This window comes from Bombus huntii, chromosome 4 (assembly GCF_024542735.1).
Source record: "Bombus huntii isolate Logan2020A chromosome 4, iyBomHunt1.1, whole genome shotgun sequence".
Lineage (NCBI taxonomy): Eukaryota > Metazoa > Arthropoda > Insecta > Hymenoptera > Apidae > Bombus > Bombus huntii.
Window position 1 is genome coordinate 9,382,588 of NC_066241.1, and position 15,414 is coordinate 9,398,001.

The window sequence follows — 15,414 nt, forward strand, 5'->3', positions numbered from 1 at the left end:
AACGTAACTTGCTCCTCCTGCTGTCATCCAATTTTTTATATTCCTTTGCCGAGGATGACTCAATCGCTCTGTTATCTGCGAACGACGTGTCTAAAGACAGTTCACGCGGAGGTCTCGTTCTTTCCTGCTTTTAAATGCGGAATTTTCAGGTGCAAATGTTTCTGTTTAGTACGAAAGTATTCTTTTATCGTGGCGTTAATTTGTCGTAGAGGTAAATTAAATTTCCGAAATAAGGGTTAATATCTGCTAACAATAATTTTCATTGACAATCTGACTAACAGACGACGGTAATTTTTTATCAACTTTCTGACGTTACCAGCTTTTAGATATCGAGGCACAGGAAGACAAATTGCTCGTCTGATTTCGCGCGATTAATTATTCGTCTTATTCTGATAAAATAATTCACAACGTACAGTAATCGGAAATCGATCGTGATTTTCGTCGGTGTAAAAGCCGGGGCTGCTTGCAGTCTGCCGTTTAATGCGCAAAGATATTTTATTTAATATTTCTAGAACTTTTGAAAATCATGAAAGTTTTACGACGCGAGAAATTGATGATGTTCGTAGTTGAATCGGGAACTTCAACCATTGTGACCGAAATTCGCGATTTATGATTGTGCACGTAGCTGCAGAGAGTTGGAAATAATTCACCAAGTTCAGTCGGAACAAATTGATCAAAATATAATTCTAGACGTATATAAACGGTAATATAAATTCCTTGGCAGAAATTCGCTTCAAGAATTACAAATTCCAGCGAATGAAATTAAGAACTTTCGGGAATTGAATCGTCGGAATGCAGCGTAAAATTAAAGTACGACGAAGCATCGGAAGTAATTTTGATCACACGTCACCGCTTTATTAATCTTGACACCTTAAATCCTTGTATTCGTTATTTTACATATCGTAATTAAAGTACAATAACTAATTCTTAATTAATTTAATATATAATAATTTATTAATATTTAATTCTTTTCTTTAATCATTGATAGAACACCGACCAATTTTTTTTTTTACTAGATAACGAAGAAATATTAATTTACTTTGGCAAATTCATAAAACTATCCACGTTAGTAATAAGAAACATCGAACGATCAATGAAACACTCGCGTCTGGCTAGTTACTGTCTAATACTACTTTTCAGGCTACACTATCTTCATTTGCTATACTTGTACACTGTACAATTTTTTTTATATATACATTTCTTTTTATATATAATTTTTTTTTATATATATATATATGTAGTAAACAAATTCTATCAACGATACAGGATTAATATTATTTAATATAAATAACGTTTATAATTAGACAAAGACGTTGATATTTTTTCGTAAGTAAATTAATTACTTATTTCTTAATTTCTTCTCACTTTTTAATTCTATTTATTCAAAGTATATATATTTAATATAATCGATACAGCCTGCGTAATGCGAAGCTTTTTTTAATTAATATCAAAAACATTGATCGTTGTCAAACGTCAACTGGGTAAATAAGAAATGATCAAAAAACGAAGTAGAATTGATAAGAAATAAAGTAATCAACTATGTGGGGAATGAAAAATTAAAATTAAAAAGATAATAAGACTAGCAACAATTAGTTGTATTTTTCCATATATAATTTCTGCAGAGTCCTCTTCAACTTCGTCCCTGTAATTGAAAGCTCTGACTGACGTAGCCCATTTCTGTTGACCATTTTAGCACCGTCACTTAGAGGAGGATATTACTTTCTGTAAATACGTGAATTTCAATTTAACTTCGCAGCTGCGTAAAATGAACAGGCAGATAATGCCGGACGTCATCTTCCATTTTACCGTACCTCGCATTTATACACCGTTGCCTGTTAAAATGCCTTATGAATATCGATATTTTTCTTTCATGATCAATATTTCGTTAATTATTCAGAAGACAAAATATCAGTGAAATCTTATTTCCAACGTACGTTGTCGGAAGCTTTGTCTCATTGTCTAATTTGTATTGGTAATCAGCTATGTTTTCTTCTTCGTTATCAACGAAACAAAATATCGATGAAATTAATTTGCAAGTACGTATTAATAAAGAAGTATGTTCTCTTTTATAGTCAATATCGTATTAATTATTAACAGTACAAAATATCAATGAAATTTATTTCCAATTATCAGCAACTTTGGCTGATTCGTGATGGTCGAAGAACAGGTACATATACAGGGTGGTTGGTAACTGGTGGTACAAGCGGAAAGGGGGTGATTCTACGCGAAAAAAGAAGTCGAAAATATAGAATAAAAATTTAACAATTTCAAAATTTTAAACATTGAAAAAATAACGTCAATCGAGACAACGATCTACAGCGAGATCCGTTATAACGAGACGCGATAAAGTGCACGCGTACCGAGCGAAGATTCAAAGTCGATTTTCTCGAAAACAAAGCCTCGAACGAAAAATTGTTATTCTATATTTTCGACTTCTTTTTTCGCGTAAAATCACCCCGTTTCCGCTTGTACCACCAGTTACCAACCACCCTGTATATTATCGTTAAGCTTTTCAACAAGTAGTTTAAACTTCGCCGGTCAACGTGTTGATTTACTCGTTTTAATGAAATTCCTATATTATTACGAGAAATTCATTTACATTATTCAATGAAACACGCGATAGTGTATTTTATATTCAATTAAAATGTTAACTAACTTCAATACGCGTGTATTCGAATCTGATCATTTTTAAGCGCTGTACCAGGAAATAAATGTTTCTACTACGAAACTGTCGCATGTAGGTTGCATCAAGAAGCTTGAAATTATTAAAACGACAACTGCTGCAAAAACGAGAACTAAAACTCTCGTTCTACTCGGAGAATTTTCACCCGAAATACTTAAATCATTTTTCTCTTCAGAACCTAAAAGCAGCATAAAGCGGGAAAGCGCATTACTCGAACATAGTTGGCGTAATTTTAACTTGACAACGTTCAACTGCGTCGAAGTTCTTCGTTTAAAGAGGAATCCTCGAAGCATTACCCGCCTTGCGGTTCAAACTTTTTCGAACGTCGTTGCATCCTCGTCGTTTCTCACTGCCGGACGTGTATCAAACGCACTGCATTGGAACTATCGTTGTTATAATATTGTAATATCGGGGAGAAACCTTGGGTAATTAAGAAGCTCTACTTGACCATGGGTCATCCGTGTCTGTGGAACGTGTACGTGCCACGTATACCGGAGCCATGGTACCAAGAGATAGCCGTTAACGAGTTGAGAGGAGACTGTTGTCAGTGTCACGTCACGTCAGTGTCACAAATAAGATAAATAAAAAATAAATAAATAAAAAGATCCTACTAGAAAAGATTAAGATGTATAATTTAATATTAAGATTATTATATTATATCGTATTAATTATTACATTACAATAGGAAAATTAGAAATCAATCTGGAAATCTACGTGGAAGTTAGAAGCGAAGCTGCAAGATAACAATTATGTTAAATATTTTTTGGCAGGAAGATCATTGGATAGAAACTAGTTTTTATTTAAACGGAAGCCAGTTTTTAATTTCTCCAAAAGTGATACGATTCAAGAATTTTAATTGTTAATTATTCTGATTACGAATAATCATTACGAACGATGAAATTTGTTCCTCGGTCGCTCAATAATAGTTTTAGATCATGGGAATTTCATTTTAACCGGCAATCAATGGAAGTGACCGGAATTTTTGTCCGGTTACCAGTGACCATTATCAACGAAAACCGAATTTTGCCTTGGTTACCGATAATCATTATCGATGGCGAAATTGATTTTCGATTACCGCCAACCAATATCGATGAAAAAAATATTTTCTAGTCGCATTCGACTATCGTCGGTGTTTATTGACATCGCTGATAATCGGTTTTCACTGACAACGTAAAGAAGCCTAATTATAAAACCGATATGTTTTATTGAGCAAACAAAAAGATATGAAACTGTATGAAACAAAGAATAAGATAAAAGATACCGTGGTGTAACGTTAATCTTACGTTAAAACCGCGATATCTTTTTCATCCTATTCGTTTCATATATTTTCATATCTTCTTGTTTGCTCGATAAAACACGCGAGTTTTATGAATAACTGCGAATATACGTACTATCGAATTGTCAACTAAGTGATTGCGGGTTTTGTCATTAGGTGGTATTGACAAAATTCGCAATCACTTAGTTGCCAACCCAATAATTATCAGTGACGTTAATAACGATTGATAATATAGCCAGTGGCAATTGACAATGTAGAACAAATTTTTGCCGTCGATAATGGTCATCGGTAACCAAAATAAAATTTTCCCGCCACGGATAACAGTTACTCGTAACAAAAAAAAAAAGAATATTTAAAAATCTGGCCATTTATGTCGGTTACTGGTAACCAAAATAAAATTTCCCTTGTCGATAACGATTACCGGTAATCAAGAAAACTAATCCGTTTTAACGATTATTCGCGATCAAAATTTTTTAATTAAAAACGTCGACTTTTATATCGCAACTTTACAAACTTCTCTTATAACGGTTGTCTCTCTTATAACGATATCTTGTAACTGTAACATTTATGGCAAATATACATTTAGCGAAAAATTAGTATACTGCATGAATAGAAGTAGTCTTAAACATCACAATTGTTGATAAAGATCGTTTCGCTAAATAATTGACTAATAATTGAACAATTGACTGCTCAAATATTTTGGTCGTTTTCGCGCGACAAATATCGTATAGATATTTTATGTAACTTCTGGATACGATTTTGTAGAGAAGTTAGAAACTTTAGAAATTTCACAATCGCTTATAATCGTGTCTCGTCGTGCTGCTAATGAAATTTCGAAATGTTTCGTATAATGTACGCGTGAAAAGTTTCTAAGAGTCTTGCAGTATCTTCGCGCGTCTCTGTGCGCGTATAATCGAGCGTCTTTAGATCGCAAACGTAGATCGAGGAAGAAATTGCGCATCTTTGACCGGTTAGGCGGAGCAAAATTATACGTTAAGGGATTAAAGACTGACACTTGCCAGGGTTACGAGTCATCTAGAAAAATAAGCTCTCGTAGAATATCACCTGAACGCCAATTTTGTCTCCGACTACGAGCACACGTAGCCCTATTACTTTGCTCTCTAGGGGGAGACGAGTGGAGAGCGAAAGAGAAGGCAGAGAAGAGCTCTCCAAGGAGCATCGTATTAGTTTGAGAATTTTCTCATAAAAACAGGGTGAAATTTAAAGTAGATTTGAAAGTAGAGATCGGTTTTTAGAAAGGCTACCGATTCGATTGGATCTCAGGCTGAAGGTTTCATCTACGATTATATCTCAAATATTTGTGTATTAACTTCGTGCAATTTTATAATATATCTTCTTGCGTGTATTGCGTATGCTTTGGAAATATTTGCATCTTCAAATCTCCTGTGAATGCGTAAAAATCATATTAATTGTCACGTTTCGCACGAGACCAGCGTTTGCTCAAATACGTACAAACGAGAATTTATTCGAACAGTGTAAGTCTTTCGCGTTAAAACTACCTAGAATTTATTTGATCGTAACACCTCCCGGGCGAACCGCGGGTACCAACCGCCAACACCAGAGGGCTACTACGACTACAACGAGTCTGTCTGTCTCGCTAGCGGTCGAATATACGAGCGCACGATATAAATACCGCACCTAGCGAGACTCCCTCTACGTCTAAGACAGGGACTACCGGGCATAGCCTTACTGGCGAGTCCACCGGTAGTCCTGGGACGAAACGCTCATTCCCTTTTCTCCTGGTAGCAACTACCAATTACACACACTACGCTTCCACCAAAATAATAATATGGAATCCGTTAATTATCGTCGTTTCGGCACCTGCGATTTTTCGAGAAGAATCGCCTCATAGCGTTGCACAGACGATAAACAATTAACATTGTCGTTATCGAACTCAATTTGTTACGAACTGTCGTCTCGCATTCGTACAAATTACGTTTAGCCTAAAGCTTAATACGACGTTACGCTTATTAGCAAATTCCTTGTTGGCATATTCCTTATTAACAATTATTTCTAGAAACAAGATGACATTTGCTTGCCGAACTTTACCAGAGGAGTACTCGTCTCTCGTTCGTTTGCGTTTATTAGCTGAGCGTAATTCTCGCGATCGTGATGCTTCTCCGGGTTCTCCAATTTGCTGTGTGCGACATCGTATAAAAGATAAATGCTTCGGTCAAGAGTAAATTTCGAAAGAAACTATTCGCTAATTTTCTAAGGATTCGTATTCTTCTAATTACGCTTGCTCCCCAAATGTAATTACCACAGTCGATGCCAATAGCCCAAGTTCGATTATAACAGGCGGATTGTTTCTAACTAATTTTACATGGAACGTTCTGATCGACGATATTATCGTCGTCCCACTGAACCAGCTGTTCGTGTTTATCGCGTCGCCTCTTAAAATCGAGCAATTGCTTGCCTGGTTTGCATGATTCGTTCGACGAACGGTAACGTAACTGTACGCACAGAAACCGATAAATCGGCTCTACAAACTGATTAGACCTCTCGTTTAGAAACACGGTGTAAATGAACATAAACACGTTTGTACGCGAGAACCCGTAGAAAGGAAATTCCGCGTACACCGACAGAAACGACTGGCTTAATTTCAACGACAGCAACGTTTCTGAGGATTGTGCATTCACCGTTAAACATCAAAGCGTTGGCTTTCAGAGATGTACAAGTTCCTGTACGTCACGGTGTACACGTCAAACGTTCCTTGATTCGATGAAATGCAGCCTCTACTTTGCTCGATTTGTCACGGATTAGTGGCACCGTGCAAGCAAGGTTTATACTTAGACTTCAAAGTACCGAACATCGATAAAACACAGCGCAGGTACGTCGTTCTAAACGATGACACGAGCTTCCAAGTTTCCCAAGGAAAAATTGTTTCCCGCTTTTTGTGCGGTGGCTAGCGCTGCTATTCGAACGTTCGCAGCGGACAATTTTTTCCAAATGCGCGTTACGCGACACTTTGTTAACGCTGCAACGAGACAGGAATCGTTGCGAGAAGATCCGAATTATAACCGTCGAGATATGTATAATTTTCTGTGCCGGACTGGGTTAAATACGTAGTAAGAGATACTTGTATGTGGGTATCAGTGTGTGGAGGTATGTCTCGAAAACAGATGAATGTATAAATTAGTCAGTGGGTTAACAGTCGGATAATAGAAGGAAGTGCTGAGACGCGTGCAAGTGTGTATCGATGAATATATAAGAAATCGTCCATAAAATAAATATATTACTGTTCTAATATTAATCCCAAGTATACATTTAGCGTTCCTATAACATTATTTCGGCTTCAAAGATCCACAATTCTCAACGATAACAGTCAAATTTGAAACGAAACCGACGACGCAGATGGAAATTACGTTACTCTGGACTTTTATTTGCGGACGTAGTTTATTTAGTATTAGTGAAAAATTAGTACGTGGCATGAATAGTAGTTTTAAACGTACTATTAGTCCCAAAAACGATCTCGCTATCTACCGTGGCTTATCGATGTAGCGAACAAAATTGGTTTTTCGAATAATTCGATGATCTTCGCGAAATATATTTTTCCGATACTTTTGTGATACATTTTCAAATCTGTTCCACATTTTGCACGTATAGTCACGATAGTTTCGTCTCGTTACGGTGCTAATGAAATTTCCAAATTATTCGATATATCCAGTGGCTTAAGAAAGTGTTCCAACGCTTATCACGGAATATTTTCACGAATGTACGATGCGTGTCATGCGAGATATTTTGAAATTTCGCTGGCGCTGTTACGAGACGCGAGTATTATATTGGAAAAATTTGAAACGGCTCGGAAAATGTATATGGAAGCTACAGGACATTTCTGGAAAATTAGAACAACGAAAGATTAGTACAGAGAACGAGGAGTAACTTTAAACGTACAATTAGCGTTAAATATAGCTCGCTAAATATTCTGGCTTATTTTAACACGACGAATAATCGACAGTTGAAATATCAGATTGTCCCAAAAGAGTCTTTCGTTTTATAAGGAAATAACGAGATTTCTTGTTTTCTGTTATTTTATCAAACTACGTACGTTCCATTTTGTTCTATTAAGGCAAAGACCACGACATTTGACAGATCAGCTGTCGTGTTTGTATAAAGACGCGTTGTCGTAAAAGACATATTCGTAGAAGAAAGACACTTTTGGGGCAACCTAATATTTTGGCGAACCTGAATAAATTGTATGCTTCCGATAAGTAAAAACAAAAGCCTGCTACGCTCTTTCGATCATTTCAGGTCGAGTTATGTCTGGGTCGACCCAATTACGTTCTTACAGCGTTACAAAATAACTTCGCTTTGAACAAAATTTTTTCTTTTTTTTTTCTTTAGTTGTTTACATTCACAATTTGTCCAATTTGGACATTTGGTAGAATTTTTTGGCTGTTTGATTATCATGTGGGTGGCTACCACCAGCGGGGTACCATCTTCGGGGTACCATTTTTGAACAAAATGAAAAAAGATCGCAGATTTTCGTTCCAATTTTCTCGATTAAACATCTTCTTCCAACGTTACGAATATGTTTTATTCGTTGAAATAGGAATAGACTTGAAAGTAGAAAAATTGAAGAGTCGCAGCCGATGTAACGAACATAATCACGACGATAGTCGTGTCTCGTTACAGCGTTTAACGGGATTCCAAAATGTTTGGCATAATACGCGATCCTACGCGAAATTTCCGCCAGCTCGGTGAAGTTTCGGCTATCCGAGTCTCGTATTATACGATGTGTTTCCAGCTTTCTCCTAACTGCACGTTTTTTTTCGAAATTTTAACGCCAACACCACGCAAACGATGCAAATAAATTAATTAAACTTTTAATCGATCAAATAGTTAACTAAACCGAAATGCACGTACGATGTTAAGTTATCGAAATCTTTTCTACGATTTTACCGTACGAACGCCCGTATCATCCGACCTTTCGGTATTTTCCCAGTTTTCTATTGTATCTCGAACACGAGATACGCGTCACCTCGGGACGATCAAGATTATTCGAACACTTTCGCAAGCCATGATAAGATTACAGAAAAAGATACTTTTGCTGTGAATACGCGTTTCGTGGAAAAAATCAAAATTTGTACAGGACCAAGTAGCGTGGTTCGAGTCAAGCTGCGAAGGTCTTAAAGTTCGGCTGTACAATTTCTAGACTTATATTAATCCTATAAAATGAAAAGACCCAGAGCTCTATGAACGTTCTATCTAAGAGAACGGATCTCCTTCGGCGTAAATGGTGCTCCTTATCGGCGAACGACCGCAATATCCTAAATCTTTCTTTTCGACCGTTGCCACATCGATCGAGAGAAACTATTCGTCGAAATGGACTATCCGCGGCTGATTTATTACGATGGAAAGTGAAAAAGAACGTGAACGAAGGGAATATTGTTAAAGGATATTTAAGACAATAATAGAATAAGATCGATTTTCACACGATGTTCTTTGATTTTTCCAAAACCAGATTCTATCTGTGATAACGTTTCGATAATATCGTTTTATGCAAAGCAAAGCCGTTTATACGGTTGACAGAAGAAATTTGAATCGACGTATGTATATTCCTGTATTTTGTTGTACGAGTTGCGAATAACCTGTTGAATAATAATAAAGATAATAAACGAATATGACAAAGGCTAGGCAAAGAAACTACACGTAATATTCAGAATTGCTAATTTCGTGCGTTTAATTCCGCGAAAATTGCACTTTTAAACGCATCGGCCTCGCAATTCGACCTGTCGGGCACAAAGAATTTTATCGAAAACATCGTTCTAACATTTCAATTTTACAAACGTTTCGCTCTGCTTCGTTAAAAGCTGCGCGTATTTGTAGATAGAAAATTATGCGCATACGTTAAAACGTATAACGCGCAACGGGCAACAATATACGCGTACGCGTTGCAAACGCGTTAAAAGCGAAAAATATCGCTGAAATTATTTTTCCATGATGAAGAAATCGTCGGACCTCTTACGAATACAAAAGATAATTCGTTAAGATTAGAATGTCTATTAATTTTACTATAACAAATTTAACAGTTTTATCATAGACGATATTAAAACATTGTTCTTTGTATCATTTCCTATTTACAGTCGCGATATCAGGAATAATTTTCAACCGTTTTAAGCATCGTTTACTCGATTAACTCGCGCGTAACGATATTTGTCGTGGAATTTCGCAAACAACGTAAAGCACACGTAACGATTCCTCGATAAATCGGTTAAACGACATTGTTACGATTATCACGAACACACCCGTTAACGATATTTTTTCCATTTTCAGGTTGTTCGTGAACAAAAGGGAATCGTCTCGAGAAAGAAAAATCGCTTATGGGTATCTGAGCACATCGAACGTTCAACGCTCGGTAGGTATTCGTAAAATCCTATAAACGTATTACAGCCATCTCGATCGTTTAATTCGATTAAAAAGATTTTCATTTTTAGAGAATTTATTCAACCGTAGTCGTTCGATGTGTTAGGTTGTCCGAGAAGTTTCTTTCGTTTTATAAGACGACAGTAGATGAACAACAGTTTCTGTTTTCTGTTATTTTATTGAATCACGTATGACCCATTTCGTTACATTTCTATTACTATGTTCGTGCATAATTCGATAAACTGATATAAAACAGAAAACATCGTGCGTTTATTATTTTTTTATAAAGCGAATACAACGTATTAGGTTGTCCGAAAAGTTTCTTTCGTTTCATCAGATGATAATAGATTTTTTTTTTTGTTTATTTATTAAAATTACAATCAATTCTCGCGTTGAGAATTTTCAGTAATTTTTCTGACGTGGCGCAGTGACATGGCTGATTATTTATAATAAGTTAGTACTTATTATAGATAAGTATAATTTATAAGTAAGAGTTATAAATAAGTGAATATTGCTTTAATTTAGATAGATTTAGATAATTGAATCTAGCGTTTAGGACTAGCGGGTAGTGCCTCTTCAGCCTGCGAATCTGGTCCGTCGTATCAAGTAGCCCAGTGATTAGGGGGTTTCGGTGTTTGTTGATTCTTTTGCTATATCTGTCGCTATATTTTGCTATTTTCTCTTCGACGGTGGGTATCTTGAGGTCGCGGTGTATCGTTTCATTGGTTACATACCAAGGTGCATTTTCGATTGGAAGCGTTGGAGTATTTCAATGTTGGAGTTACTTACTGTTCTCCATAGTTGGATTCCGTAGGTTTTATCACGGTCAGATGATAATAGATGAACAACAGTTTCTGTTTTTTATTATTTTATTGAATTACGTATGACCCATTTCGTTACATTTCTATTACTATGTTCGTGCATAATTCGATAAACTGATATAAAACAAGAAACATCGTGCGTCTATTATTTCTTTCTAAAGCGAATACAACGTATTAGGTTGTCCGAAAAGTGTCTTTCTTTCGCAAACAAAATTTTTTACAACGGTGCACCTTCGTACAACGTGAAACCAAGTGCGTGAAATGTCGCGGTGTTTATCTCGACAGAACAAAACGTACGTAATTCGACAAAATAATGTAAAATAAAAAACTTATTATTTCCTCATAAAACGAAAGAAACTTTTCGGACAACCTAATAGTAGCGCGCGAATCGTACAAAGCGGATGAAAAGAAAAGGTAGGAAACTAGAAAAGTAGAAAAAAGTCCGAGATTTCATCGGAGAAGCGCGCTAGCGCGCGACGAATTTTCCAAGCGTTTTATCTACGACAAATGCAAACACCATTTGGCCGAACATCTGACAGTACAGGCGGTATGATCCCTGTTGAACCATGTTGATCGAAACGACAAAAGGTCACGCGTTAGCCTGCGTTGACAAAACGGTGCCACTTGAGTGGAATCGTGCGATTTCTCTTACCGTATCGTCGTTCGATCCTTCCATCGATTCTAATGGAAAATTGAAATTTCATTTCTGTTGCTTCTTAACAACGCGACATAACGAGAAATCGAACGACTCGTTGTTATTTCATTTCGCTCTATTTCCTCGTTTTATTTATACGTCTTTCGAAAAGCTATCGTCGATAGCGTGTTTAAACAGTTAACCGCGTTTCACGAATGAAACATATCGAGGTAAATGTTAATCTCGGTGTGCTCCATCTGTATATACTCGTCGTATAATATGAAACATTACCATTTACCGTAAAAACTCCAAATTTTAGTAAGAAGCCTTAAAAATGTTATTTAGTGGTACGTTCGTTTTGTATCGTCAGTAAAACTGCTTTGTATTTTACGAAGAAAAATTTGATTTGTTTCTTTGTCATATCGGTTATTCCCTGTACAACGCATTCCTTTTTATAAGCTCAATTGATTATTTTTACCGATATATCGGGTATACCCGAATTGTTTGCGCAATTTTGTCTCCTTGCAAATTGAGTGGATGTTTTACTGTGTGTGTCGGGTATTCCCCGATAACGATCGAAATACAGGGTGGTTGGTAACTGGTGGGACAAACGGAAAGGGGATGATTCTACGCGAAAAAAGTCGAAAATATAGAATAACAATTTTTTTTATTTTTTTTTTTTTTTTAATTTTTCCATCGAGACAACGATCTACAGTGAGATCCGTTCTAACGAGACGCGATAAAGCGCACGCGTACCGAGCGAAAATTCAAAGTCGATTTTCTCGAAAACAAAGCCTGAAACGAAAAATTTGTATTCTATATTTTCGACTTCTTTTTTCGCGTAGAATCATCCCCTTTTCGCTTGCATCACCAGTTACCAACCACCCTGTATAATACAGCAAATATAATACGATTCAGTTTTTCGGTCGAATGTGTGTCGAATAAATCGTCGAATATACAATTCTACGAACACGAGCTTCGAAAGTTGCTCGACCATCTACGAGTTCAATCGTAAAACCTACGCGTCCCATCAAAAAACATTTTCCTAATTTTATAACAGTTATATCATCGAAAGCAAATCCACTTCACGTTGCTGGTGTGTTAGATTTGCGAAGTGCCACTTTGTGGGATATCCTATTTCGAGAAATACCACACTGAGAAGATCCACTGAATTTCTTCTATCTTTTCACATTTTTCTTCTTTACGAATTTTATTATTTTGTTGGAATTTTACAATTTTCTATAGGAAATAATTATTTGTATAATTAATTTTTCCGAAGAAAAATGTAAGCCATCGTCGTTTTGGTTTAATGCGGTCGTAAAACTTCTAACAGAAACGCGTAACACATTTTCTCTGTGTTCGACCTGTATACTCGTCGTCGTCGCTTATTTTTATTCGCATTTTATTCACATTGATTTCTAAAACTAAATTCCACAGTTAACTGGTTAACAGTACATCGCGCCTCGTGAATATTTCAATTCATTTTTCTACGCTAAGGAAGTTGCGAGTCATCCGATGTGTCATTCGTCTGTCGTCTAACACGGACGAAGAAAAAGGAAGAATTTCTCGACATTTCACGCAGAACGAAAATTTATTTTTCGATATACGTTACAATTTTGTATTTTCTCCCAGAGATTACATGAGAAAGTAAAATGTACTATTGTTCGTTTTATTCCGCGCGATTCTCAACTTTTATAATCTCGCGTAACGTAACGAAGCATTGCAAAAAAAAAAAAAAAATAGAAAAAGAAGGTAGAAAAGTAAAAACTGAAAAGTACGTTGTACATGGAAATTTCTTACGATTTCTGTTCAAACTCTGAAAATTTGGATTCAAATTAACGCGACATAGTATCATTTACATATACAGGTTGATAAGAAACTAACAACAAACCGAGCAATGTTTATCGATGTTTTACGAAATTTATTTATCATACGACTTATAATTGTGTGACTTTTTCTTCGTAATTTCGTAGTTGATTGTTATTCCGGGTGTTTAGATATTTTTCATTCTGTGCACAGTTTCCACTCGGTCGTATCTTCCTTTCGTTGACAGACTTTCTCGAGTTTGAGGAAATTATGAGAGAACCGTTACTTGATATGCAAGTTTTCTTCTTCGAGCGTTAAAAGTTCGAAATTTTCTTAAAGCATCAAGAGGATTTTCATTTGTCGAAACGAGGACGAAATTGGGACGTAAAACTTGGCGAGCGCCGCAGCATCGAGAATTAATGGTATTGTGCCTCGACTTAATTTATCGCCATGAAAATGCCGGTCTGCACTTAGCCGACCACGAACTTCTATTATTTCGGACTTTTTTCTCCTAATACTTTATATTGGGTTGGCAACTAAGTGATTGCGGATTTTATCATCAGGTGGTTTGACAAAATCCGCAATCTCTTAGTTGCCAACCCAATATTATTGTTCCATTTGAAACTTCTATTATTTAAAGCATCGTATTAAACCTTCTGTCCGAGTACAACGTTTCCAGTAATATTATACTGGATTATATATTATACAAATTGTTATTCTATATTTTCGACTTCTTTTTTCGCGTAGAATCGCCAGTTACCAACCACCCTGTATATTAGGTTGTCCGGAAAGTGTCTTCCTTTTACAGACAACGCATCTTTGTACAAACATGAAACCTAATCCGTCGAACGTTGTGATCTTCAGTTTGACAGAACAAAATGAATCATAGGTAGTTCGATAAAAGAATATAAAACGGAAAATGTGCATCCATTATTTCCTTATAAAACGAAAGAAACTTTTCGGGCGACCTAATAGTTTCGTATTGCCATAAACGGAGAGAATTCGAACTTTTTAAGGAACGTTCTTTAAACTAAAATTCGAAGAAAAATCAAATATTATGCATAGTAACTTTCTGCATTTTTATGTACAATATTCGTGTACGTGTAATTTTCGTCGTAATAGTATCAACGATAGAATATAATCACAAGAGTGCGCACGCGATAAATTCGATTGTTTGTTTAAAAGGAAAAAAATGAAAATTTCAATAAGAACGTAGTTGGCAATTTAATAGAATTTCAATAGAATTTCGATAATGGACAAAGAATTTCATTATTTGTCCGGTAACGTCGTTTTGTCCATTTTCGTAAAAGTCAGATTACGATTCCGCGTGCTTCTCGATTCGAAGCTTCGTCGAGTTTAATCCGGCGACAGGTTTAGGCTACAGCATGTTTCAAATTTTCCAGCCCTTTGTATGCAGAAAAATCATTCGGCCCGATGAACCGCGTAAAGTGTAGAAGTTCACTGATTCAGCGAACAAAAATAAATCGCATGTAATATTAAATCGATATCGTCGACCCGAGGGCCAACTTTCTCTTCGGAATCTCGTATCTTGGACACGTCGAATTGCCGTCAAACTTTCGAAATTCGATATTTCCTCCGATTCAATGCTACACTCCTATGACTTTGATATTTGTCGATACACCGGTATACGTGTAACGACATTTGCAACTTCGACACATGGAAAATCTGCCTCGTAAAATGTGCGCTAGCCTGCGCTCAACTGGATGATCGCCACGTTAGAACGAAGTAGCTTCGATAAATAATTGATATGCAGCGATATAAGGAAAATAATTGCGAAGTAAAAATT

At 36.2% G+C, this 15,414-nt stretch overlaps 1 protein-coding gene across 1 annotated transcript in view; it reads left to right on the top strand.

The window, feature by feature from the left end:
• Positions 1 to 15,414, top strand: part of LOC126864827 (uncharacterized) — a 74,204-nt gene that overhangs the window by 43,887 nt on the left and 14,903 nt on the right. Inside the window, exon 2 of the mRNA XM_050616648.1 lies at positions 10,257 to 10,338. The gene's annotated coding sequence lies outside the window, so the exon portion shown is untranslated. The remainder of the gene's footprint in view (positions 1 to 10,256; positions 10,339 to 15,414) is intronic.